Consider the following 25,546-nt stretch of genomic DNA (forward strand, 5'->3'; position numbering starts at 1 on the left):
CAACACTTGGTCTCAAACGATGATCTTTTCGCCGATCACAACCAACTTATCTCATGATTGAACAGTGGTTGTTATTAAGCACATTATTATTATTACTGTTGACTCACGGTGGGACCGACATGAACTGGGCCCTTATCCGCGGGCGCGGCTATTAATAGACTTAATATACACTCTGCAGAGGTTAGTACACTGTACCCACACTATGGAACCCATGGCCTCGCACTCCCATTCGAGTGGACCAACGGTGTTCCGACGAAACCAATCTATTGTCATGACACTCTCCGGGCCACTCCAACCCACTCCCAACTGGGCTAGTCCTGGGTGGCCCCGTGTCCACCAAAGACACAACGACCACCATCGTGGCCAAACGTCCCTCACGGGGACCGGATCCATAAAAATAACAACAATGAGCACACAAGGTTATGTCTGCTTACCTGGTTAGGGTACGCACGCCCATAACCTTCCCTAGTTGGAGGCACCGGTGAGAGGAATGACAATAGACCCAGTTAGGACCTTCCCATAAGGTAAGCATGGTTGCACTGGTCAATTTCGATATGGTGGCACCATGACTCAGCCAACAGTTGTTCAAGTTCAATTTAATCCGGTTAAACTTGAATGCAATATGCTGAGCCATGATAACATAACATGATGCATATACAAAGCATGAGCATGATATCAACATAAGCACGGGATGCAACATAACTATCCACCATATCAACTATGAATAATCTCCAACTGAACATGGCATAATGATGAGCATAAATATTACAAGTGCAACACTACTCATAGCATAACCTGGCCACTAGCATCAACCATAAATACCATGCAAGAACTCATCAATAACATTACCAAGTAACACTTAACGAACTATCAGCAAAGGAACAACGCATATTAACAGTACTCGGTAACCGATGTTAGTCATGCACCGAAGAACATGACCAACCCCACATGTACTACTATCAAGCATGGCAATATGAAAGTAATACTAGCAACTAGCAGGGCATGATAACCAGGTGCGTAACAACAAAGCAAGCAAGTAAGCACTAACCCAGAAGCATTACCGAACCAACGATAACCATATTTTAAACAAGCAATCATTTAATAAATATTCAAGTTGAAAACCATGGCTACTGCATGACTATCATGCAAGTGGGTATTGTGGCTTGCCTGGGGTGACGGAGACTCCAGGAAGAAGTGCGGTGAAGCCGCGGAGCGAAACGTCAGATGATTTTCTCTTGGAGGGGGCTGATTAGAGGCAAGGGCAAAATGGTCATTTTCACTGTGAGAACACTTTGTGAAAATGTTACCAAATCTAGAGCTCGATGAGACAAAGAAGTGAGCATTGGTTTCACCTCAATCGGAGTTATGGTTGCGGAGTTATGAGGTGTAGAAGAAGAAGGACCAATCTGTGAAAATTTTATCACCAACGGGTCTCTGAGTGGATAACGCAGAAGCGTATTGAGGGAAATACGTTTTCAGAATAGTGAAAGCGTACTTTAGGCTGCAGTAGAACGAAATACACTTTCCAGAGGGGAAAATGTATTTTGAGTAAAAGGAAGGAAAAATATGCTTTCGAAGGAAGAAAACGTACTGACTGGAATACGTGTCCACTTGACAAGTCAGCAGGGGTGCCTGGGCCACCGACGGGCCGGGCCCAGGGGCAGGGGAGGGAGGCGCGGGCGTGATACGTCTCCAACGTATCTACTTTTCCAAACACTTTTGCCCTTGTTTTGGACTCTAACTTGTATGATTTGAATGGAACTAACCCGGACTGGCGCTGTTTTCAGCAGAATTGCCATGATGTTGTTTTATGTGCAGAAAACAAAAGTTCTCAGAATGACCTGAAACTCCACGGGATATCTTACAATAAATAATAAAAAATCCTCGCCAAAGATGAAGACCAGGGGGCCCACACCCTTCTCAGGAGGGTGGGGGGCGCCCCCCTAGGGCGCGCCCCCTACCTCATGGGCCCCCTGGAGACCCCCCGACTCCAACTCCAACTCTATATAACTGCTTTTGGGGAGGAAAAAAATAAAGCGGAAGAAATCATTGCATTTTACGATACGGAGCCGCCGCCAAGCCCTAAAACCTCTCGGGAGGGCTGATCTGGAGTCCGTTTGGGGCTCCGGAGAGGGGGATTCGTCGCCGTCGTCATCATCAACCATCCTCCATCACCAATTTCATGATGCTTACCGCCGTGCGTGAGTAATTCCATCATAGGCTTGCTGGACGGTGATGGGTTGGATGAGATTCACCATGTAATCAAGTTAGTTTTGTTAGGGTTTGATCCCTAGTATCCACCATGTTCTAAGATTGATGTTGCTATGACTTTGTTATGCTTAATGCTTGTCACTAGGGCCCGAGTGCCATGATTTCAGATCTGAACCTATTATGTTTTCATCAATATATGAGAGTTCTAGATCCTATCTTGCAAGTCTATAGTCACCTATTATGTGTTATGATCTGTTAACCCCGAAGTGACAATAATCGGGATACTTACCGGTGATGACCGTAGTTTGAGGAGTTCATCACTACAAAAAAAGACACATCCGTGACATTTTGGGCCGAACAAATTTTTTTTCTGTCATACATATGACACTTCTATGATGATAATTGTGACAAAACCCGGTATGATCATAGATGTGGTGGGCTCCTACTTCTATGAAAAAAAATCATGACAGAAAATGGGCTTTTCGTCCTGGGCGGGCTGGAGACGCAGCTGCATGACATTCTTTGGGGCGTCCATGACGGAAAAACCGTGGTAGAAGTGAGGGCGAGGAAAATTTCGGGGAGTTCCCGGTTACGGTGGGAGGTCGGGGGCCGAGCGATGCACGTTTCCCTCGTACACGTACGTGCATGTGTGTGAGGCATTGGCTCTAACTGAACCCGAGCGATTGCACTGTAGGCTACGCATTACTGAACCCGAGCGATCGATCGATGGCTGTTAACTGAACCCGATCGAGCGATTCCTTTGCTACTACTGCTAACTGAAGCCGATCGATGCTGCCTCTGGATGAACAGTGAGCGTTGCGGGAGGGGGGGGGTTGGATGAACAGTTCCCGGTGGGGGTGGATGAACAGGACCCCGTGGTGTTGCCTCTGGATGAACAAGACCCTGATCGGTCGAGCCGGTTGGGGCTGGATGAACAGGACCCCGTCGAGGGCTGGATGAACAGGACAACCCCGTGGAGGGCAGGATGAATAGTAGAAGGTGGAGGGCAGGATGAACAATAGCCCGTGGAGGGGTGGTTGAACAGGAGCCCGTGGAGAGGGCTGGTTGAACAGTAGCCGGTGGAGTAGCGCGCGTTGGAGGCTGGATGAACAGGAGCCTGTGGATGAACAGCCGCAGGTGGATGCTGGAGGAGGTCGACGGTGGATGAACAGTAGCTCGTGGAGCCTGGAGGGGGTCGACGGTGGAGATGAACAGTATCTCGTGGAGTCCCGTTTTGCGGTACGCCACACCCCTCCCGATGAACAGGACCCCCGTTTCAACCGTAGCGCTCCAACACAAGTCCGTTTCGTCCGTTTTGCGGTACGCCACACCCCTCCCGATCAAGAGGACCCCCGTTTCGACCGTAGGAGGTCCGTTTCCTCCGTTTTGCGGTACGCCAGACCCCTCCCGATGAACAGGATCCCGTTTCGAACGTGGTCGGTCGAACACAAGGTCGTTTCCTCCGTTTTGCGGTACACCAGGCCTCGTTTCCATCGCCTGTTCCGTCCAAGCCCTCCCGATGAACACGACCACACATTCTGTTCCGACCCAGCCGGTTGGCTCCCACGCGTTCCGTTGCCTCCCCATGAACACGACGCATTCTGTTTCCTCCCCATGAACACGACGACGACGCTGTTTCTCTGTTTCGACCCAGCCATGTACACGAGCCCTGCCCGTACGTATGCGCGAGTAGGCGTTCGAGACCCCGCCCGTATGTACACATACGTGCCCATATTTTCTTTCTTGCACCCTGGCCGTTGTACGTACGTGTAAATGCTACGTGCGCGCCTCTACTATGACACGTGCGCGCCTCTACTACGACATGTGTGTGCCTCTACATCGACCAGTATGTATGTACACGTTCGCGACCAGAATGACAATGCTACATACGCTTCGACCACGTGGGTCCCGACTGTCAGGCACTTCCTTGTCTGCAAAGATGTAGCTGGTGGGTCCCAGCAGTCAGGGGGCGAATCATTTTTTTGCCTGGACGCACTTCCTTGCGGGCGAAGATGTAGCTGGTGGATCCCATCAGTTAGGGGGAAACATTTTTTTCACGAAATACGGTGGCCCGTCCGGTGGGTCCCGCTGTCAGGTGGAGGAATAATTATTTTGCACATAATAAGGAGGCACTTCCTTCCTACGGCCGTGGACCCAGCTGTCAGCCTCTCCACGTATAATCCATGTCCAATGGAAGCCGTTCCTTGACCACGTTGACCATGCCACGCCGAGAGCACCAGGGTGGTGGACGACGGCGAGGCCTAGGAAGGGGACGACACGGAGCCGGGGAAGACGCGGCCGTGGATGCCCACGCGTAGAGGAGTACGAGGGTTCACTGGTTCGCTGCGGTCTGAGGCTGTCGTCGCCGCGGAATAACAGGGGGTGTGGGTGAGTAGAGGGATGGCCTGGCCAGCGGTGGGAGTAGTAGGGGGCGGTGAGGCCTCCGCCGCATCGCAGCCGACCACGGGAGGCAGGAGCATGAGGCACGACCGACGCTGGTTTGGGCGGCTGGAGCAAGAAGACCAGAGGTTGAATAAGCACTACGGCCGTTGGATGGACATCGTACGATCACTGGAGCTAGAATCGTGCATATTGACTAAGTTGACAAAGCCCTCCGTCCCCGTCAACTTAGTAGGCCCACAAGTCAGCTTGCCACTATACTGTGTCCCAGCTAACAGGGGGAGTATTCATTTTTTTGTGCGTAATAAGGAGGCACTTCCTTGCGTGCGAAGATATAGCTGGTGAGTCCGAGCTGTCAGCGGCGGTAACATTTTTTCGTGAAATACAGAGGCCCTTTCGGTGGGTCCCTGATGTCAGGTGGAGGAATCATTATTTTGCGCGTAATAAGGAGGCATTTCCTTGCGTGCAGCCGTGGACCTAGCTGTCGGCCTCTCCACATAAAGTCCACTTCAGATGCATGTCGGTCGTTAACCACGTTGACCAGGCCGCGCTGAGAGCACAAGGGCGGTGGACGACAGCGAGGCCTAGGAAGGGGACGACACAGAGGCAGGGAAGACTCGGCAGTTGTTTCCCATGCGGAGGGGTTTACTGGTTCGTCTGCCGTCGCTGGAGAATAACAGCAGGTGTGGGTGAGTAGAGGGATGGCTAGGCTAGCGATGGGAGTACGGTCAGGCGGTAAGGCCTGCGCGGCAGCACAGCTGGCCGCGAGGAGGAGGGAGCAGGCAGTCCCGCCGGCGCTTGTTTGAGCGGCTGGAGCAGGAAGATCATAGATTGAAGAAGCAAGACGACCGTTGGATGGACATCCAACAACCAGTGCTTGTGCGTCAACCTTTTTTTAGGAAAGCCTCAAATCTGTGGAAAATAGCATACAACCCATCTGCCATTATTTCTAATAATTTACAGCCCATTTGCTAATTCTTAAGGTTTTTTGGAGCCCATATTCTTTTTGTTAGCATTACAACCCATATTGTGCCAACGGTTAAAAAATTATACGAAATTTTGCATATTTTGGTGCGGTCCGAACTATTTTTAATCCTGAAATTTCGAATCACATTCAAACTGATTTTAAAAATAAATGTATATCAATATAAAATCCAATAAATTCTCCATGCATAAAAATTAATGTAATTTAAAATCTTGAAATGAAAAAAGATATTTGAAACTAATTGCCGGTTTGATGTGTTTTAAAAATGTACAACCCATTTCTCATCACTGATGGGCCATTTTCTCGGCCAGCCAAATGAAAGCTCTCCTCTTCTTGAAAGATTTGCAGCCCAACAGGCCTGACAAAGTGACTTACTTGGCAAATCACAAAAAAACTAGGCAGTGGCCTGGACCCAGCTATCAGCCTCTCCACGTACAGTGCTCTTCTGATGGAAGTCGTTCCTTGACCACGTTGACCACGCCGCGCGGAGAGCACCACAACGGTGGACGACGGCAAGGCCTAGGAAGGGGACGACGCGGAAGTGGAAGCCCGCGCGGAGAGGACTACGAGGGTTCACTGGTTCGGCTGCGGTGTGAGGCTGCCGTCGCCGCAGGGCTTGGCTAGCGGTGGGAATAGTAGGGGGCGGTGAGGCCTCTGCGGCAGCACAGCCAACCACGGGAGGCAGGAGCATCCGACACGACCGGCGCTGCTTTGGGCGGCTGGAGCAAGAAGACCAGAGGTTGAAGAAGCACTACGGCCGTTGGATGGACATCGTACGGTCACTGGAGCTAGAATCGTTCATATTGACTAAGTTGACAAAGCCCTTCGTCCCCGTCAACTTAGTAGGCTCACAAGTCAGTCTCCAGCAAGGTGGGTCCCAGCTAGCCGGGGGAGTATTCATTTTTTTGTGCGTAATAAGTAGGCACTTCCGGTGGGTCCGAGCTGACAGCGGGGGGAACGTTTTTTTGCGAAATACGGTGGCCTGTCCGGTGGGTCCCAACAGTCAGGGGGAAACGATTTTTTCCGCAAAATACTGGTGGCCCGTCCGGTGGGTCCCCGCTGTCAGGTGGAGGAATAATTATTTTCCGCGTAATAAGGCTGCACTTCCTTGCGGCTGCCGTGGACCCAGCTATCAGCCTCTCCATGTACAGTACTCTTCCGATGGAAGTCGGTCGTTGACCACATTGACCATGCCGCGCCGAGAGCACCACGGCGATGGACGACGGCGAGGCCTAGGAAGGGGACGACGCGGAGCCGTGCAAGACGCGGCAGTGGATGCCCATGCGGAGAGGAGTACGAGCGTTCACTGGTTCGGCTGCGGTGTGAGGCTGCCGTCGCCGCAGAATAAGAGGGGGTGTGGGTGAGTGGAGGGATGGCCTGGCTAGTGGTGGGAGTAGTATGGGGGCGGTGAGGCCTCTGCGGTAGCACAGCCGGCCATGGGAGGCAGGAGCAGGTGGCACGACCGGCGCTGCTTTGGGCGGCTAGAGCAAGAAGACCAGAGGTTGAAGAAGCACTATGGCCATTGGATGGACATCATACGGTCACTGGAGTATTGACTAAGTTGACAAAGCTCTCCGTCCCTGTCAACTTAGTAGGCCCACAAGTCAGCCCAACAATATGGTGGGTTCCAGCTAGCAGGGGGTATTCATTTTTTTGGGCGTAATAAGGAGACACTTCCTTGTGTGCGAAGATATAGCTGGTGGGTCCGACCTGTCAGCAGGGGGAACACTTTTTTCGCGAAATACAGAGGCCCTTCCTGTGGGTCCTAGCTGTCAGGTGGAGGAATCATTATTTTGCGCGTAATAAGGAGGCATTTCCTTGCGTGCGGCCGTGGACCCAGCTATCAGCCTCTCCACGTACAGTCCACTTCCGATGGATGTCGTTCATTGACCACGTTAACCAGGCCGCACCGAGAGCACCAGGGCGGTGGACGACGGCGAGGCCTAGGAAGGGAATGACACGGAGCCAGGGAATACTCGGCAGTTGTTTCCCACGCAGAGGAGTACGAGGGTTTACTTGTTCGTCTGCCATCACCGGAGAATAACAACATGTGTGGGTGAGTAGAGGGATGTCTAGGCCAGCGATGGGAGTACGGTGGGGCTGTGAGGCCTGCGCGGCAGCATAGCCGGCCGCGGGAGGAGGGAGCAGGCAGTCCCGCCGGCGCTTGTTTGAGCGGCTTGAGCATGAAGAGCAAAGATTGAAGAAGCACGACAGCTGTTGGATGGACATCCAACAGTCACTGCTCTCGTGTGTTGACTAAGTTGACCGGGCATTGCATGTGCGTCAACCTTTTTTTATGAAAGCATACGCGTCAACCTGTAGTAGGCGCACAAGTCAGCCTCAAATATGTGGAAAACAGCATACAACCCATCTGCCATTATTTCTAATAATCTACAACCCATTTCCTATTTCTTAAGAATTTTTTTGGAGCCCATCTTCTTTTTGTTAGCATCACACCCCATATTGTGGCCACGGTTAAAAAGTATACGAAATTTTGCATATTTCGGTGCGCTCAACTGTTTTTAATCCAGAAATATCGATTCACATTCAAACTATTTTGAAAAATAATTTATATAAATATAAAATCCAAATAATTTTCCACGCATAAAAATCAATGGAATTTAAGATCTTGTAATGAAAAAAATGAAACTTATTCCCGGTTTGATGTGTTTTAAAAATGGATAGCCCATTTCTGGGCAAACCGAATGAAACTCTCCTCATCTTGAAAGATTTGCAGCCCAGCAGGGCCGATAAAGCAAGTAGGCCTTGTTTGGGTATTTCTTTCAAAAAAATAGAACTGGGCTAGCCATTTTCAGCAAGAAAAAATACAACTGGGCTCATGATGTAGTAAACATAAATAAAACCCTGGCTAGACGGGCCACAGGCCCCGCACAGCTCCGTTGTTACCCTGATCGGTCGCTAAAACTAGTATAAATAACAACTGCTTGTTCCTCAAAAAAAACTGCGCGACTTGCTGGGTCCCTGGTGTCAGCTGCTCGTAGTGTAATTCTCTCATTTATTGACTACGTTGACAATGGTTTGAGCCCCAGATGTCCAACCATTAGGAGGAACCATATTTTTGGGCTTGTACTATAGAGGCACTTGCTTGCGTATTGCCATGACGCTGGTGGGTCCCTACTGTCATCCTCTCCACGTACAGTCATCTCCTTGTTCCTCTCGGTTGTTGATGATGTTGACAACGCAAGAGGGTGGCGCACCGCGCACGGCGAGCGAACCAAGGCAGCAAGGTGGAGGACGACGGCGAGGCCTCGGATGGAACGAACAGGAGCCGTTGAAGATGCGCCGGTCCAGTCGCAGGCGGAGGGGAGTACGAGGGTTGACTGGTTCAGGCACGGGTGCGTGTTGGGGCTGACTTCGCCGGAGAATAACAGGACGTGTGCGGGAATAGAGGGAGGGATTGGCCAGCGTTGGAGGGTACGTACGGTAGGGCAGCGGAGGCACAGCCAGCCCTGGGAGGCGGGAGCAGGCAGAGTCGACGGGGTGGTTTGGTTTGGGCGATTGGGGGAAGAAGAAGACAAGAGATAGAAGATACACGACAGATGTTGGATGTCAATCCAACGGCTGGTAGGCAGAATCGTTTGTTGACTGGCTAGTAAGTCGACACCACCTTGGATAGGCTATTTCCTCGCGGGTCCCAAATGTCAGAATCCAAATCTGTCACGGTCATGCAGCCTTTCCTATGAAAACTTACATCCCATTCGATGTGCTAGTTTGAAATAAGTTTGTGGGTGCTGGTGGGGGCTAATCACTTGGCTTCTGTAATGCACAATGAGCTCAAGCAGCCAGCGAGAGTGATGTTATTTCCCTTGGTTTGGATTTGTTACAATATTTTTTCACTCTAAATTAAATGAATGGCAAGCCATTTGCCTTGTTTCAAAGAAAATATGACAGTCACAGCCGAGTTGAAAAGGGCAGGAACATCTAACTCCAGCTTACAAACTGTACAAAAGCACGAGGGTTAATTGTTCATCAAGTTTGCAAAAAAAACCAGATTGAAAAGGGCAATAACATCTAACTCCAGCATTGTTTTCGGCAGTCACAGTCAAATGGATCGGTCAGGTCCATAGAATGAACATCATGGGTCGTAAAATTTACTGGATTATGACCACAATATGTTGTAAATAGAAGCCCGACACGTTCAGAAGCTCTTTTGCCCACCTGAAACTCCTTTTTTTTGCTCTTCGACATACCCATCCGTCAAAACCATGCTGCTGATAAACTTAAGCCTAATGGACAATAGTAACCTCGCATTCACCAGGAAGAATGTGACAAATCTTGTGGTTGCACGGTTGGCTACATATCGTTCTAGTGTTATTGTCTTCAATCGAATCTCATGAGAAGTGAGAAAATCCCGATGCTGACGAATCCACCGATAGGTTATAACTTTGTTACCCCATCCTGTTGCCTAAATAGACATGAAGATTGAAAACAGTTAAGGTCTAAAAGAAGAGTGTAGAAAGAGCAACAGCTGAACGGTTAATTCTAGTACACTATATGCGGGCTTCCAATGTGCGTGAAATTATCACCTGTATATACAACTTCTCCAAACATGGAAAGCATTGCAACAAGCCAATAATCTTGTTCAGATCAAAACTATTTATTTGGATATATAACATCTTGACAGAATCTAGCACCATTGATAAGCCATACATGGAGAAACTCTTCATTGAGCATAGAACATAATATTAGTACAAAAGTGTACTCCAAGATGATATATAAATTATGCGCAGAAATTTAAAATGCAGCTTATGGTTACAAGTGTAGATGATAATATAAAGTACCTGAAGAACTATGGAGCCAAACACCATATTGAAATGAGCACAGAGATCATGTATTACACCCAAGGTCTCCAGTTTAGGCGCAGAGAGGACAGTTATTTGCAACGGTGAATAACTAGAATCAAGGATCAACCTTTGAAGTGAAGGGGCATCTTGATTGATGAGATGCCTTCCGTCAAAAGAAATTCCAATTCTTACAAGGTTAGGCGACTTTATTTGGAGACAACCGATTCTAACTGTGAAAACAAGCACCAAGAACTCCAGCGCAGGTCAACTGGAGTGGATGATGTTGTGCAATGAGGCCTCCGATATACGAACCCGCACAAGTGAAAGTTTCTTGAGAAATGGGAGTCGAAGGTTTAGTACCAGATTGTCTGGTAGGTAGCACTGCGCAAAGGTGGTGGTGTGGAGAGAGGACGAAAACCCCGAGATGGACATCGGTGCTGAGGGCACAGGTTCATGGCGTTCGGTATGTGGTATGTGATTTCCAGGGGAATAGTAGAACTCAAGCAGCTGTAGTTTTGTGAATTCAGGGGATTCCAGCCAGGCGTCCACCGTGCAGGGCATGGTATGCTTGCTCAGGTAGCATGACAGGATGCAGACGCTTTGAACGCAGCCCTGGTGGGAGGAGATGATGGCTCTGGGGATTTCAAAATCATTGAAGAGAGATTGCTGACGATAGTCGAGATTAAGGGGAACGGTGCACCATAGAGGGTGCCATCGAATTGAGAGGACTTGGGTGCGGCAGCAATCCTTGGTGGGGAGAAGCGAGATGATCTCCCCAAGGATGGCGTCCGGGAGATCGCTGATGCGGTCCACCCAAGATTCTACGGGTTCCTGGGATCCGGTGGGGGCGGGGTCGCCGCTTCTCCCCGCGCTGCCGGGTGCGGGATCTACAACAGGTGTCACCGCTGGCGGGAGCCTCATCTTCTTGGTGCTAGGGTCAGCCGACTCCATTTTCCTCGAGGGCGTCGCGTCGCGCTCACGGATTTGAGCAGAGTAACGAATGACGAGCCTAGTTGTAGTGCGAGCGAAGAAGAAGGGGAGCTGGGGGTTTTCTGTAGGAGTGAGGAAGAAGGGGAGCTGGGGGTTTCTGTAGGAGTGAGGTGAGGAATTTGGGGGTACGAGTGGAGCGAGCTGACGTGAGGTGGGTGGGAGCAAGGAGGAAGAAGAGCACCCAGGTTTTTGAATTGATTTTACTATTTACTAGTGTGGATGGGCTGTTTTGTCTTGGGACCCGAGAAACAATTACTACTAGTACAGTGGAGACACTCTACAGCTACCCAGAAAAACAATTACTACTAGTACAGTGGAGACACTCTACCACTTCTGGCTCCTCCTAGGTCATTGAAACGTCTCCCTCTACTGAATATCATTATACTTTTGTTCACCGACATGCGGGCCATGCAGCGCGCGGGCCCAAATGCCATCCACTAAATTAGAAGGCAGTATGCAGGCAGAGAGTCACCCCGGTCGTAGTGCGGCAGTAACGAGCCGTCGTATCACAAAACCCCACCTCCCCGCAGTCTAAGTTTGATGAACGAAGCAACCATCATTTCACTCTTTCTTGAATCCCCTTCTCCCTCATCGTCTTCAAGAAAGGCAACACTTGCATCTGCCACTGTTCTTCTCTCCAAACGAAGGGAAGGTAAGCGGATCCGTGATGTTGGTATATTTTCGTTCAGAGGAAAAAAAGAACTTTTGCAAAGCAGTAACTGATCCTCACTCTCTTTTTTGTTTCATTGTCATTGCGATTGTGTTTTCCTTTTAGTGGACTCCTAGTATTCATTAGTTTCATGATGGACCAAGGAGAACCAGGCAAAGATCTGCCGATATTGGAGTAGACGCGGGAGGCTGATCCCCACGAGACAGAGAGCTCCAAGAAGATGGAGGCAACCACCGAGGTGACCCCAGATACTGAGATGGTCAACGCCCCGTTTGAGGTTATAGCCCACGTGTCACTGCCGGAGCAGTTTTCCCCCTTCGAGGATGTGTCCCCCCCCCCCGCTGAGCTGCCCAAGGTGATTTAATTCTTTGCCGATCTCGATTGTGGTTTTTCATCTAAGTATGTGGTGATTTTTTTAGAAAAGGAAGTATGTGGTGATTAATAATGCAAAATTTTATTAGCTTCGATGCCATGGTACACGTAGTGGTTTAAATAACTTGTGTTTCTTATACTGAAAAGTAATTCAGAATTTTTTTCTGTTTCAATTAGAGCCCTGATGCAGACAAGGATTGTGTGGTTGTACATGTCACTCGCTATGAGGCGGACGACCTGAATATACGCACTGGGAAAATAGAGTTCTTAGGCTATTGGATCCTGGAAGCCATTTGCGGTTATACCAATGAAGAGTTGTATTCCAACCTCACTGTTGTACTGAAGCACAAGAAGTTCAAAGCTACTCCTTCGTTTGTGAGGAATATTGTTCTTGTCAAGCTTATGCAGGAAGATGACGTGGCATGCCTCCACAAACAAGTTTATCAGTGGCAAGGCCACAAGGTTGTCTTCATGAAGGTTCACAGGATTGAGCTGCTGCGGGACATCCTCGATGATGTTCATGGCAAGGTCCGTCTTGTGTCCAGCCCAAATTAGATCGAGGCATGAAATAGTTGCCCCAGCTAGTGTTTAATAGTAGTTTGGATTGTGTCTAATTATCCGAACCTTGCCTGTTATCAACCCCTCTGGGGCTAGTACTCTGTTTGAATCTGTCAATGGGAACTGCTGCTACTTTTGTGTGCCCGTGAATCATGTGAGAACCATCGTAATTGTTGTCGAAACAGATGCGTCCTCACTAGTTTTTTCATGAATATGGCATGGTAAGACATAAGTTGTCACAGTTTATCATACGAGCAGTGTGTGTTTTGATGAAATAGAGCACTTGTTCGAGAATCGTGCGCCGACGTATACATAAGTACTTGTAAACACTGTTGGTGCTACCCCACTTGTAAGCAGTTGTGCAAAACACGGCACATTGGCTCAGCTCGCTTCAACACTAGGCTATCGACCAGCTAACAATCAACAATCTGTTGTCTGACATATCAGCAGCTATGTATCTTGTTACAATGGTTCTTGCCGTTAATTGAGGCCACAATGTAATAAATTCCAAACGTTCACATGCTAGTCCAGCGCTCCTGTGGAACACTCACATTAAACTCGTCTTCATAAAAAACTTGAAAAGCATAAGTTAAGCAATTTTATACATCTCAATGATTCATAGAACATAACAAACATATACTAGTTCACAGCAAAAGACAAAGTTGTGAGAAGGTTTACAAATCAGGAAAAAAACAAGCAAGGCTTCTCTCTGAGCAAAGGGCCTCCCGGCAGGCTTAAATTTCCTGGAGTTCACTCTGGTTTTTTCTTGTTGCCACCATTCAGGGTTAGGTTCTCTCATTCCAGAATAACCAATTATAATTGTGGTATCAGCTGGAATGCTGAACTGAACCATGCAGTGTACTGACCAGCTGAAATGCTTGTGCATTCCACTAAATTTAAGCACCGCTATTTGCAGAAATAAGAAGACCACAATGCCTCTTGTCCATGCACCTATCCAAAAAACCGCCATGCAGCCGTGCCAGCTAGTCCTTGGTCCATGGATGAACTGGTAGAAAGTGCATTCCGGACTAGGATGCAGTTGTTTTCGCTCGTCCCTGCACTGCAATCAGGAAGTAAAATGTACGAATCAGCTTCTTTTAGATTGCGTTGGTCATTCTACCTTAGTTACTACCAATGTAGGGATACCTTGAAGACGGGAGGTTAGATGACGGCAGCGAGGGATAGCCATCTCATTTTGCGCAGTTGTACTAAAACTGAGGTGTGTGCTTTTGATTGCGCGGATAGAAATGATACGGAGACAGACATCTCGAAACGATATGGAGACAGACATCCCTGTTTACGCAAATAAGATATATGGTTATTTAAACAGTGACAGATATTACTACTTTCCCCCATTTCCTCTTAGAACCAAGTCCTAGATTCATGCTACAACTTTCCCACTTTCTTCCCTGTTTGAACCAACACTTTGAGTCGACTGTGTGAAATAGCATTACTTCTAATCTACTACTACTATAATGCGGCAGTTTTGAAATTGGATTTACCACTCCATCTTTGGTTCTCCCGCCCAAACAAGCATTGGCTAAAAATCCACCGTTCATTTCCCCTCTCATGCATATCACTACCGTCCATCAAACAAAGGATGACATGATCTGACAGCTAAGAGCTGCCGGATTCGCTCCTGCTCCTTGTGCACATGGCCGACTCTGCTCTCCAAGTAAACAAATAAAGAAGTCCCCGTTGAATCTGGATTGCACCTACTGAAGTTGAGAAATGTCTAGAAACTGCTGCCACCTCCTCACATGCAAGTACAACAAGTTGGCAAATAGCTAGCACATTTTGGTTCCCCTTTGTCACCTGGGAAATAAACACTCTACTACTAACTTATTTTTTAGATTACTGTAAAAATGGATTTTTTTAGATGCCGCTATACTGCAAAGTTTACACTGTTCACATAACATAACATTGCATGGCTGATGCTAGCTAAAGTTTTATTCTGCTTCATCGAGAAATGTAATATTTTTATTATTCGCAGAAAAAGTGTAATATTTTATTTCAGTCATACATAAGCTATACCTCAAGCTAATACAAAACATGAGTGTTTGTCAGATCTAAATGACTTATTTAGTTGCACAAAATAGTCCATAAACATGCATGTAAACCATCAAACAACTCTGGAACTATACATCAGTGGAACCCAGGAAACAACATATAATAAAACTACAACTTTTATCTTGTAATCAAATTCTTACTTGGAACTCAGTTTGATTTGTGCAAGTGATTTGCTTCTTATTTCGGAATAGTCCTTAGATCATGCAAACAAACACACTATGATATCTACTCAAGATACGAGTACCCATTTCTGTCTCTAAAAAGAAGGTATATGAGTATCTATCATACAGAACATACGTGCAAAGCACGTGCCTTAGTAGAAGTCTAGGTGGCTTTGGAACAGCGGACGGAAGTAGAAAAGGAGCCACACGAAGGGAGCTGGGGCAGTAGAGCAAGGCAGGTTTTGAAGGAATATATACCTGAGGGTCGTTGGCATGTCACAAAGACGGCGTCGGGAGGCCGCATCTTGGCCACAATACCGCAGGGAGGAAGAAGGGGTCGGAGGCCCTCCGAGCCGGCGCTCTCTCGGAGAGAACGGCACGGTTGCCGATCGGGATGCGCGGGCAACCGTTGGTCTCCTCTCTCGCGACCGACAATAGCGTGAACGATGCACCTACACCCCTACCCTGGTCGAGGTTGTCCGGCCGGATTTGTGACCAGCCGTGAGCTGAGAGAGAGTGTAGCCACCTATGTTTTGCTTAGATGTGGAGAGCATGAGAGAGTGAACGAGAGGAACCCTAGTAAAGCAAGCGCTAAGGCTCCTGCTTTTATATATAGTGGAGTGATTTTGTTGTACCAGTTTCAAAAAATGTGCTCCTACGTGTACCCGCGAGTGGGTGTGAGAGAACTAGTGCGTGCGTGCACCGCTTCTCTTCGTGAGAGTACAATATACTATGCCCAAAGAACGTTCGCCGCAAGAGTAATAGTACAAGTGTGTGACATGTGAGCTAAAATAAAATGTGTGCGCCGTCTTTTGTTTTTTAGAAGTTCTGAGGGTAGGGTGTGAAGAGCACATATGTGCGTGATGTCTACCTGCAGATAGACGGTGGGTGCGATGTGTGAGTCCACGAGAGGACTCGGGAGAGTCGTGACTCGTGAGGGTGCGTGCGCGTGAGAGAGAGAGGGGGGCACGTATCAATGCAATGCATTTGTCCGTAAATCATTATCCAACAAACGTTCTCCACAAGCCTTTTCCTGACGAACGCTGTAAGGACCGTTATATTGGCATCCGACAGTGTCAGTTTTGCCATGTCATTTAACAGAACAGCCACTCCTCCTACACACAAATCTTCCACGTGAGTGTTAGCAACTGCCGTATGCTCCCTCCGTTCCGAAATGCAGTGCATATAGCTTTATTGAAAATTCGAACCTCGCAAACTTTTACCGAGTTTTCGTGTACCAAATTGCACATGTAGAATACCATGTATATATCATTTCATTCATCTTCGAGAGGTAACTATAAAGTTGGGTGAGGAGTCTACAAAGAAAGACCATCGTATCACCCGCAGCAATTTCAAGCATCCTTTAGTGTCGAGGAATATCATAGGAACTCTATATGATATGATTTTTATAGGATTTTTTCGTTTAGAGCCAATTGATTCATAGGATAGATTCATATACTCCACATTTCAAAGGAAATAAACATGATATCATTTCTATAGCTTTAGAGCCACTTGGTTCATATGAATGGATTCCTATACTCCCTTAATTTCAAAGGAAAATAAACATTAGTGTATATTCAATAGAAAAGTTCCTATGATGTGAACCAAAATTACATCTCTTTTCTTATCCCTCCTCATAGGAATTGAGAAACATGTCATATCTATATTCAATAGAAAAGTTCCTATGATGTGAACCAAATGACATCTCTTTTCCAATCCCTACTCATAGGAATTCAGATGCTCCACGTCATCTCTTTCCCTACAACTTCCATGTATACATCTTCTATTCCTAAATAGATAGTACAACCCACTAGTAGCTTTTTTCCAAAACATGCAACTATGGCACAAGAACTATATGGTGTGCCAATAACTTTGAAAGATGGTCGCTGGATGAAGCTAACCCGACAGTGCAGACATAGGCAAATCCGAGCACTACTGGCCGTTGGATATCATCAACATTCCACCAGATCTGCCACATGTACAATTTAGAAGACTCCATGGTTGAACTTAAGCATAATGCACAAACCTCAAAACACAAGCACTTCTCCTTTGTTCTAGAATCTTCTGTATCATAATTGATTTTTTTTCTAAATGAATTGCTATTATTTGTTTTTTACTTTATGATTTACTCCCTCTGTTCCAAAATAGATGACCCAACTTTGCACTAACTTTGTACAAAGTTAGTGCAAAGTTGGGTCATCTTTTTTGGGACGGAGGGAGTACAATGCACAACCCCATGAATCTAAACATTTTTATAAAACTTATTGATTTTGAATGAGATGAACTATAAGAACTAAACTAACATCTACATCATGCATATATGACTCAAAGCTTTACATCCTATAGTGTGTATTTATTCAATACATGTGTACCTTACTAGTTTTGAGTAGAGTAGCAAATTTCATGCGGCCCCGGGTATATCAAAATGCAGGGCCCATGCATCATTGCCTTTCAGTCGAACCTACGTCCACAATTTTTTGTACGTACTATATCTCCACTGGTCCCCAAACCCAAAATGCTGCCTCGTTCCCGTAAAACCAAGCGGCCCACACATATCTAAGGCGTCGGCTCGAACCCGTTTACTATGATGTGGCCCCGCACGCCGTAGTACTCCGACAAACCCTACCACCGCACTCATCATTGGTTTTCTTCAAGAGGATGAGGGAGAAGACGATTTGTAGTGGAGGCGCTTTAATAAAAGATCTGTAGTGGAGACCCCTACCCTAGGGTGCCCTAGGTAGCTGCCGCACGCATCATTGTTTTCTCTTTTTGTCGGGTGGTAGGTGCGACATATGCCAACGGGTGGCTTATCATTGTGGGAGCCAGTAAGACGTCGCTGGTGCCTGGAAACGGGATGAGGCGAAGGCATGCACGCAGGCGAATCTTACCCAGCTTCGGGGCTCCCATGGAGATAACACCCCTACTGCTGCTCTGCGGGGTCTCCGCATGATCACTAGATGGACAAGTAGCTACACAATGCTCCTTGAGCTGTTTGATGGGAGGAGGAAGAAGGGCACGGCTAGCTTGCTTCTTCTCCTGGTGTGGTGTCTAAAACTAGCTGGGGGTCCAACCCTTTGCATGGGCGCCCCGGGGGGTTTATATAGGCCTACCCCCCGGGGGTATAATGGTAATCCGACTGGGCGTGGGGCCCAGCCGTCTGTGACTGCGCTCGCCGACTTCTGCGCCGGTGGCTGGGGCCCGCCCACTGGTGGGTCCCGCCGGCTATCGGCCCCTTGGTCGACAGGCAGGCCCCACTGTCCAGGGCCTGGTCGGCGGCTGGTTACTGTTGCTCTTTCTTGGTGACGTGGGCTTCGTCGAGGTAGGCGTGGCTACAGTGCCGCTGCCCGGCGGGCGATCGTTGTAGCCTCACCGCGTCTTGTCTCCTTAATGGGGCGTCTCCTTCGAGGGAGGCGGCAAGCCGGCTGCGGGGAGCCGGCTCTGTCTTGGGCCGACTGGGGGAGGCGTGGCCGCCTTCGGGTGTCTCTCTGCCCGAACGGGCCCACCGCCCGTGGGCCGCGCTGGTAGTCCGTCGTGGATGACATCAGGGTCAGTGTGGCAACAGTGCCGTGCCGGACGGGTCATGGCCACCCGTACGGCGCACTGTGCCAGGCGCGCTCCGGGATTCGGGGGTGGCAGGCTTCACTGTAGCCACGCCCCATCTCATCGCCGCTAGGTGGATGCAAACTTTGAGGGTACGGTCTCAACCGCTTTATGGGAGCCGGCTTCTTGGAGTCGACCTCCTCGCGGCCGGCTTCTCGAAGTCGGCCCTCCCATGGCTTTCTTCATGAGGGCTAAAGTCGGGCCACCTTCCGAAAGCCGTCCTGGGTGACAGCCAGCAAGGGGAAGGCGGCCCCATGTCTTGGATTCTTGAGAGCCGGACGGGTTCGTAATTTTTTCAGAAGGGCCAGGGGAAGCCGGCTAGGCTACCCATGGCTATTTACTCCGACAGTAGTCCCCGAAGCTGATCGAGCTTCGAGGCGGACAAAGGGACGAGAAGCTTGGTCAGCTTCCTACCCTGAAGAGCCGGCTTTGCTGGTGTATGCCGAGTTCGAGGAGCCCTGCGTCTTGCAGGCGAGAAAGTGCTCGACCCGCATGCTGACCGCGGGCCCTCCCGCGGGCCACGTGGCAGCGAGACCCTGCCAGCGTACGCGCGCGACGGGACGCTGCCGTAGGCCCGGGACCGCCACTCCTAGGCCTCGGCCCGAACGCTGATCTTCTGCGGCCCAAGTGGACCGCTCGCCTTCCCGTGGCGATTTTATTTCGTCGTCAGGGCGCAATAAACGCGGGACGTGGGGGAGTGGGCACGATCGATCCCCACGTTTCCCCACGCCGCGCCTCCTCGGCTCCGCCATGCGAGCCTGTAAGTAGGGGGGAGGGGGAGAGACAGAGGTTCGCACACTCTCTCTCGCTCCGCCCCTTCTCGTCCTCCTTTCTTCCTCTCGTTGCCGCCGCAGCCTCCCGTCTTAGCGCCGCCGCGCCGCCACATCGTCTTGCTCCCATGGTGTTGTCGAGCTCGTGGGACGGCTCCAACGTCCATGAGGACCATGTTGAGTTCCTCCGCCAGACTCGGCGCCTGCCGGACGCCAACCTCGTGCAGGTCCGCCTGGCACCAGAGACGGAGATCTCGCCGGCACCGGAGGAGGGCGAGCGGGTCGTCTTCCGCTCGCACTTCCTGCGCGGCTTCGGCCTTCCGGCGAGCGGATTCCTGCGCTCCTTTCTCGAGTTCTACAATCTTCAGCCGCATCACCTCATGCCCAATGCGGTGATGCTGCTGTCGGCCTTCGTCTCTCTCTGTGAAGGTTTCTTGGTGCTGCTCCCCACGCTAGTGCTCTGGGGGGAATTCTTCAAGAGCAAACTCGGCACCGTCATCGCAGGCGTGCCCGCCCCCTGCGGGGCCTACATCGCCATGAGGAGGTTGGGCGAGAACAACCCGTTCCCGTCCATCCCCCTGATCCAGTCAGTGAAGATCTGGCAGAAGTCGTACTTCTACGTGAAGAATGTCGCCCAGCAAAGAGACCACGTCAACCTGCCAGCTTACGTAGCCGGCCCGCCGGCTGGGAGGCAGCCCTCATGGAGTTTCCGGTCCAGGTCACTGTCTCAGGCCGAGAACGCTGCCGTCTCCCGGCTTTGGGTGATGATCCAGTCGGAAGGCCTGAGCGGGGCCGACTTGGTGGCCGCCTTCGTGGAGCGCCGAATACTTCCTCTCCAAAGCCGGCCCCACATGATGTGTCAGATGAGCGGCCGCTTCGACCCAAGCCGGCTGAGCACCAGGGAGATGCCTCATGCGGAGGTGTCGTACATGGTAAATCATATCTCCAATTGCAAGCTCGCCGAGGACTGGCGATATGGCAAGGTGCCGTATTCTCGCGCCAACCCTCCGCCCGTGGTGATCTTTCCTCTCTTTCTTCTTTTTGTTGGTAGCTGGCTTTATGATGGCCGGCTTCTAATCGGTCGGTTCTTCTTAGCAGAACCCCCTTCTTCTGCCGACGACTGGGGCAGCAGGGATAGAACGCCAGTACGTCCCCGACTGCACGGTGGACGACGTCGATGACCCGGATTTGGGGGCGGCCGCCATGGAAGACGCCGTCGTGGGGGACGACGCCGAGCCCGGAGGCACAGGGCTTACCGCCAGCTTCGAGGACTGGCCGGATGATGCCGAAGCCGAAGTCGCCCCGCGTCGCCAGCCGGCGGCCGACCATCAAGGCGCGGGCTTGTCCACTGCGCCGGCTGCCAGCGGCGGCGCACAGAAGCGCCGGGCCGCGTCAACCCTCTTCGGCAGTCGGCCGAAGAAGTCCAAAGTCTCCACCACGGCGACCAAACAAGATGAGGCGGCCACGAAAGCGGCCCGCTTCCGCAAGGCTGTGAAGCAGCCTCAGGCGGTCTCAGCGTAAGTCGTCGATTGCCTGGTCGCATGCTTTTCATCGTTCTCTCTTGTTCGAACATTCTTCCTAACCTTTTTCCGCTCGCTGGACAGGGCGCCGCTTTCCCTTGAGCGGGGTCCGGGCGGCTCCGTAGTTGGGCCGACTGGAGGGTCTTCGGGCTCCCACCGCATGGACCCCCGCGCCGACCTCAGGGAGGCCACGGAGCGGAACGCCCGTGAGGCGCGGGAGGAGCGTGAGGCGGCGGAAAAAGCGGCCGCCCAGGCGGCGAGGGAGCAGGCCGACGCGGCAGCCAAGGCCCAGGCGGAGGCGGCGACCGCAGAAACTGAAGCGGAGGGTTCGCGTAACCAGCCTCCGCTGCTCGCCATTCCCCTCCGAGCCGTGGCCCCTGACACCCCATTGCCCCTGGCGGAGGAAATCGTCCAAGACCCGCCGCTGATGGAGAGGAGGGAGGACCTCGTGGTCTTCGCGGGGAGAGCGCCACCGGCAGCGCCAACCAAAGCGGGCCAAGGCGGCCAATCGTCAGCGGCGCCAGAGGAGCCGGCCGGGGGTGAGCCGGAGGACAGAGCCGGCTTTGAGGTGCAGCCGGTGACGCGTCGGTGCGTAGGGGGAGGCGCCGCTCCGCCGGAGTCGCGCCGAGTTGCGGGCGCCGGCCAATCGGCGGAGGCTCTGGAGGCGGCCAGCACCGCCACGTCCGACTGGACTCCCAGCGGGGGGACTGGCGAGCTGAATGTGGCGGCTCAAGCGGTCCGGAGCCGGCTTCAAGCTCAGGCCGCCCTGCTGCAGCAGTACACCCAGGAGTTCCTGTCGACCCGGGCTGCCATCCAGGTGAGTCTTTCATTCTTGGCCGCTTTGGTCTCTTGATTTCTTCCGTGGGGGTGCGTCAGCGCACCCACTGGGTGTAGTCCCCGAGATTCGGGCCAACTGCTGAGCAGTCGGGTCAGATCTTTCTTGACGACTACCTTATTTTTGCTTCCTGTCTGAACTTCCAGGAATATCATAACTCCCGTGCTGCCGCCTTCAACTCCCAGGCTCAGGAGTTGGGTCGGAAGACCGACGACCTGGCCAACAGCTGAAGTAAGTGCTTGATCTTGTCTGTCTCCTATGGGGGCGCGTCAGCGCACCCACTGGGTGTAGTCCCCGAGATTCGGGCCGACTGCTGAGCAGTCGGGTCGGATCTTCCTTGACGACTTTTTCCTTATTGGTTTTTTTTCTTGTCTTTCGTGCTTTCAGGGGCCAACGCCGACTTGAGGAGGGAGCTTGGCGAAGCGCAGGCCGCCCTTCGTACCAAGGATGCTAAGTACGCTGCCTTGGTCCAGGAGCGTGACCGCCTGGCCAAGAAGCTGGATGACCAAGAGGAGAGCCACAAGGCGGCCCTGCAGAAAGCGCAGGATAGCGAGGCCGCCCTGAAGGCAGAGTTTGAGACCAAGGCGGCGAGCTGGGCTGAGACCCGGCGAGCGCTGGATGAAGGCTTCGGCCGCATCAAGGACTTGATCAACGGTAAGCCGCCTTCCTCGCTCCTCTCCTGCCCCTTGCCGCCTGGTTTTTGGCTTGACTTGTGCTGCTGCCTATTTTCTTGTGCAGACTACTTTCCCGGCTACTCCGCCTTCGCCGCCCAAACCATCGAGGCCCATCACGAGGCGCGCCGTCAGGCGGGGGTCAACATCGCGCCGGACGTGAATCGGACGCTTGAGGAGCAGCTCTTGGCTGTCCAAGCGCGGCTGCAGCCGGCTCACCGGATGCTTCGCCGGCTCCAACGTGCCGGGGCGCAGGTGTTGGCCGCCCTCTGGCCCAGCGAGACGATCCCCCGCACACCAAGCCGGACAGCCGACTGGCTGGAGGTCGCAGTCGGTCGCTTTGAATCTTGGAAGGCGTCGGCGGCCCGTCTTGGAGTCGGGCGGGCGTTGGAGTTCGTTCGAGCTTGGTACCCAGGGCTGAACCTGGACCAGCTGCGCACTTGGCGGCTGGAGGCCAACACGGAGCTGGAGGAGGTGCGGCCGGCTATCGCCCAGCGTGCTTCGACGATTGCCGAGTGCACCGACATCAATGTTTTTGCACCTGAAATCAATGCTGACAGCGTTGCCCAGCCGGAGGAGTGGTTCGGGCTGAACCCGGCGGTGGGCGAGGACTCGGCAAAGGAGATCGCCTCCAGCGACGAGGGCGAGGATGACGAAGAAGAGGACGATGAAGACGTCGAGCTGGCTAGTGGAACAACCGGCCGGCCTCAGGCTGACCGTGCCTCCAGCAACGAGGCGCGTGGAAGCGCGCCCTCTGCGGGAGGCGGTGATCAAGCCGAGGTTCGCCAGCCGGCCACTCCTTCAGCCGGCACAACCGTCTCCACCGACTAGCCCGGCTCGTCGGTCGCCCCACCAGCTTGACCTGCCGTCCTTATTTTTCCTGCTTGTTGCCTTTTGAACAATCTTTATTAAGTTTTCGCAGTTCCACCCACTGGGGTGTACCCAAACTATGTTGAATGCTGGCCTCTTGGAGGTCTTTTATGTAAATATTATTATGTGCATGTTTGGTTTCCATTCGCGTATGCTTTTTATCCTTAGGCTTTTTCCTTTGCCGCCTTCCCTCTTTGGGGAGGCAAGTACTCGAGCTTTCTTGGATTGAAGTGAAGTGAATGGAAACCGACCGGCCGGCTACTTTGGTAGTCGGTCGGTGGTAGGCGGCAAACCGACTTTCGTTATATTAGTCTGTTGGTCCCTGGCCATTTTTTGTGTGGGCATCCTTTCCTGCTTTTGACTCTTGCCAGCCGGACAGCCGGTTCTTCGAACTGCGACTTTGGCAAGAGCTAAGCCTGGGTGTCGGCACACTACTTGTCTGACCGCGGGTAGGACTTCTAATATAACTCCAGTTGGCCAGTCCCCGGGCCGACTAGTCGAACCCGGTGCCGGACGGAACAAGTAAATGAAATGACAAGGTCATAAGCATGATACTTTTCATTCATAGATAAAAAGATGGCAGTCCCCGAGCCCTCCTCGGGGGGCCTATTGTCTCGTATTTAGTACAAAAGTTAGCGTGATACATACTGCATTTCAACTGTAAAATCTTCGAAGGAGGTTGGCGTTCCATGGTCGTTCCGACTCCTTGCCGGAGTCGTCTCTCTTGCGTGCATTGGGCTTCTGCGCGTCGATTAGGTAGTAGGAGTCGTTGCCTAGAGCTCTGCTGATGACGAAGGGGCCCTCCCAAGGGGCCGAGAGCTTGTGCTGGCCGGCTGTTCGCTAGATCAGCCGGAGCACAAGATCTCCCTCTTGGAAAGATCTTGGCCTGACCTTCCGACTGTGGTAGCGGCACAAACCCTGCTGGTAGATGGCAGACCGGCTGAGGGCTAATAGCCGGCCTTCTTCCAGCAGGTCGACACCGTCTTCTCGTGCTTCCTTGGCCTCCGCCTCCGTGTACATGGTTACCCGGGGCGAGTCGAACTCGATGTCGGTTGGGATAATCGCCTCAGCACCGTACACGAGGAAGAAAGGAGTGATGCCGGTTGACTTGTTTGGGGTAGTGCGCAGACTCCAGAGGACAGCTGACAGCTCATCGAGCCAACAGCCGGCTGAACGCTCCAGAGGTACGACCAGTCGGGGCTTGATGTCGGAGAGGATGAGGCCGTTGGCTCGCTCGACCTGGCCGTTTGACTGCGGGTGGGCGACGGACGCTAAGTCCAGCCGGATACCTTGGGCTGCGCAGAAACGTGCCAAGGCTCCTTTGGCAAGATTCGTGCCATTGTCGGTGATGATGTTGTGTGGCACGCCGTACCGAGTTGTTGTGGCTGCGATGAATTTCACAGCAGTCGGCCCATTCAGCTTCTTGATCGGCTTTGCCTCAATCCACTTGGTGAATTTGTCCACGGCGACGAGCAAATGCGTCATGCCTCCGCACACCGTCTTGAATGGGCCCACCATGTCCAGTCCCCAAACAACGAAGGGCCAGGTGAGGGGAATGGTCTTGAGTGCCGAAGCCAGCATGTGTTTCTTGGAGCTGAAGAGTTGGCACCCTTTGCAATATTTAACTAATTCTTTGGCGTCATCCAAAACAGTCGGCCAGAAGAAACCATGGCGGAAAGCTTTGGCGATGAGTGATCTTGAAGCCGCATGGTGGCCACATTCTCCTTGGTGAATGTCTCTGAGGATTGCAATTCCCATCTCTTGCTCGACGCACCGTTGGAGGACTCCAGTGACACTGCGCTTGACGAGTTCTCTGTTGACGATTGTGTATGCTCTGGCTCGATGTTGGACTTGTCTTTCCTCTATTTCGTCAGCCGGCAGATCTTGGTTTACTAGGAAGTTGAGGATGGACTAAGCCCATGACGGAGCCGCGACTTCTCCTACTGCCAATGTGGCTACTGCCACCAGGGTGGGCGGGCTGGGTGGTGAAATGCTGGAGTCGGCCGCCGGCTGTTGTGTTGGTGCAGTCCCCGAGCCGGCTACTGCAGTCCCCGAGCC

Source organism: Triticum aestivum, chromosome 4A (assembly GCF_018294505.1).
Source record: "Triticum aestivum cultivar Chinese Spring chromosome 4A, IWGSC CS RefSeq v2.1, whole genome shotgun sequence".
NCBI classification, from domain to species: Eukaryota; Viridiplantae; Streptophyta; class Magnoliopsida; order Poales; family Poaceae; genus Triticum; species Triticum aestivum.